Raw genomic sequence first — 3,730 nt, 5'->3', positions numbered from 1 at the left:
GCCAATAACTGACATTCAAAAATTTCAGCGGCAAAAGTTTAGGCCTTACTTGGCGGGAAAGGTTTGGTGATCACAAAAAGGTGGCGTTTCCTTGCTATAGTGTCCTTGATTGGGTACATGAAACCATTCAACTGTCATAGATCCTTAACCTAAAAACGCATATATTCTGGGTTCTTTTTGAGCATACTATGCTTGAGCTCTGATATATACTTTTAGGAAACATGAATTTTATTTGGCTTGTAAGGGAATGGTTCGGAGAGCAAAACCATAAATATGTAAACGTTCACATGTCGGTCTTTCTCAGTCTAAATCTTTTTTCTAGTTCTAGATCTTAACTTTAACCATGACATTTACTATAAAATGCATTATTCATTTACTTTTAATTGTTTTGCGGACAACCTTACAGCTACTGGGAATGGGATTCTCATTAGTTCAAGAAGAAAACAATCATTTACTTTCCTTCATATAATATTGGATCTACCAACGAATTAGATTTGGCAGATCCCACTAGCTGGACTTCATTGTTATGACTACCCTGGATTCACAAAGGCTTGAAGGTGCTCTCAAAACGCATATTAAGCCTCTGCGGTAACATCAATTGACCCTAAAACCTGGGTTGAGACAAGGCTCATGAATGCTTTTGAAGACTTACAATATCAGATAACTTTTGTACCTTCTCTGAACACTTTACAGTCCCAACCTCTTTAATCTCTCCCAATATGAGAGCTCTCTCATTCCCTCAATTTTTCTAGTTTAGTCCTAATATAGTAGGCTTATACCTAATCCTGAAAGATGGGTGTTAACAAGCAAAAGCCAATTTCTGCGAGAGCAATTGCAACCTTTCATCAATTAGTATCTCGATGTTGATATATGTATGATAGGTATTAAATAACCAATATCCCTCTTTGATTCAAATGTCACCTTCATAAGCTATTGTATTGCACAAGCCTTTGACTTTTGAGTTTTTATGTACTATGTAGGCATCAAACAAAAGGGTCGGAATATTTCTGACTTTTTAGTGGTTTTTGCATGCCCAAAAAAGATTTATTGTTCTGGAAACATTCAAATTTAAGAGACATAATATCCCACTTCCACCTGAGGACGACTATGGTGTAATTTGGCATGCCTAACTGGCTGTTAAGTAGTGCTTTTCCAGACAAAAAAAAAATGCAGAAACCACTTACCTTGTTAACTCAAGAAAAAGTATTTGAGAAAGGTTATTGATGGCGAACTTTTTTGTTGTAAAAATCTTTCCCGACTTTGAAAACTATTTTCGGCGATTATTTGCACATTTCTAGGCCTTGATAATGTGAATTCCTATCAAAAAACATGCAACTGAGGGAAGGGAAGTGACGAGATACTAATTTTTGTCCGATTGATTTATTTAAATCTTTTTATGTTGCTAAATAATTTCAAACTCCAAGGCATCATCCTGAATATCGATAAGGCTTTGGTTTTCCAATTCAGCTTCCAAGATCCGTCTTTTAACTGCCGCTGAAACTAGTTTTAGTTCACCTCACTCTGTTCAAGGTCCTTCACCTTTTTCATTTCTAGTTCTAAGCGAATCTCACCGCCCTAAACAAGATGGAAAGTTGTCAAACCGACTTACACTAAAAAATCTGAACTTGTTGCTCTTCATCGACAAATATATTATTGCGGGTATTCTTTCGCCATTAGAGGATGACACTTCATTACACGGAAACAGTTAACTATTCAGTGTCAGTTTTTTATTATGCACTGCATCCGATTTACCCTCATTGTATACAACTCTTTACGACATGCTGTGTACAATGTATAATCATACATTGGTATTGTTCCGGTCATTGGTAAGCGAACAATGAATCAAGTGGCAGAACCACCAACCAGATTTCAACCAAACCAGGCCAGTCAGTCAGTCTCATTCGGGTTGCAAAGTGCATGTTTTATTACAGCGCTCTTGCATTGCCAAATTGCAAACATGTTTTGCGAAACTCGCAAGCAAACTTTTCACTCCCTAGCAATATTCACCGGCTTGCTCAAGTAAACCATACAACCTGCAGAGCTGATCTTCTACCTCAGGTAAAGCTGTTACAATGCAGTTTTGAGGGATGATTTGGAAGGATGACTTGTAGTCTTGAGGGAAGAGGGATGCAGGGTCTCATAGACTCGTTAGCTGCAAACGACACATTTTTACTCAAAAATCGGAGAAAGGTCCATATTGAAAGCAATGATATCAATAACACTATAAGCAGTCTAAACTAGTGGCATTTAATGACAGACAAGGAAGCATTGTAACCAGCTGATTTAATACTTTATCCTCACATGTGTCTGAAGGAAAATAAGCTGGAGAATTATTTTATTCCTTGTTGAAATTGCTTCAAGCATTCGGGAATCCTTTCTAGTTGTTGGATACTCAATAGCCCAGTAATTGTCTGAAAGAAACTCTCAAAGCAGTAATATTTCCGTCCTTCCCGGCCAAAGTTAATCAACTATCCCTTTATTGTTTTATGATTAAGTTTTTTGGTATCAGCTTTTTATTTATGAATCAGAAATGCAACACCAGAATGGAGATGTATTTAACTATTTTTTGGAAGCATTTGAACTGACAATATTTAAACTCCAAGACTCGTCTGACTAGCAAACTGTAACAGAAAGTGCAGTCATGATTACAGCTGTAAAAACCGTACAAAATATCATATTTTCACTTGGACAAATCAAATTTGCCCTATTTACCATTTCCAGATTCAACATCATAATAGTCTACAAAAGTGTGCTTTGAAACTAAAGATGCCTCTAAGATGCTTTCATAAGACAACGCATTATCAGTTCGTGTCCTGTAAGCAACAACTATTGGATTACTTCACATCATAGGTATTTGTGTGAGGTCACTTGTTTTCATTGTTTTATTTCATGCAACTTTTTTCCTCACTAGCAGAAATAAATACTAGCAGGATTGCTAACCGTTACAATTGAAAACTTGGCCGATATTGGCACTAGTTTTATGTTTTCTTAAAAAAAAAGCAGTGAGCTCATTTTGATATCCAAATTTGCGTCCTGAGATAATGGTTGGTGTTTATTGGCTCTTGAAGACACATTTTGGCCAAGCAAACTAAGTTGTAAGGCTCATCTTTGAAGATGGACATTTTTACACAAATATGCCGATCTTTAGTCAATTGGTTTACATCATCATCTACGTATGATTTCGATGACCAAGTGAATTCTGGTTGTTTAATCTGATTGCCTAACTTGAAAATTGTGTAGTAATAAAAACGTAATAAAACCAGAAAAATTGGGTGTGTAGTGTATCTGTTTTGCAATTTCGATTAGCACTCTTTGCCTATTCTGGCGCATTTTTGTGTACATTTTTTACTCCATTGACGCAACTGATGACTCCAAAACAACCAAAACCTCAATTTCTTAATATTAATTGATGCACACGCTCATGAGTGAACTTATGCCAAATCCCAGACGACTCACATTCACCTTGAACCATTGCGTTCAAACCTACCTACCAACCCGGATCTTGAGAGCCCGGTTAATATCACTTACAAATATTGATAACCTATGTACCCATGAATTGACAAATAAATACACCCACATCACAGGTTCCGACCTCCCTCCTATAATTCATCCATGATTGCACTTTTTACAGGTCTAGTGATGAGAAGCGCAACTTAATATGTTCATGCATTGAAGACACGGCCTTTTGTCTACAAAAACCAAAGTATATTCTTGTGTTTCGTGAATGACT

This window comes from Tigriopus californicus, chromosome 2, assembly GCF_007210705.1.
Source record: "Tigriopus californicus strain San Diego chromosome 2, Tcal_SD_v2.1, whole genome shotgun sequence".
NCBI classification, from domain to species: Eukaryota; Metazoa; Arthropoda; class Copepoda; order Harpacticoida; family Harpacticidae; genus Tigriopus; species Tigriopus californicus.
This window is presented reverse-complemented; position numbering follows the sequence as displayed.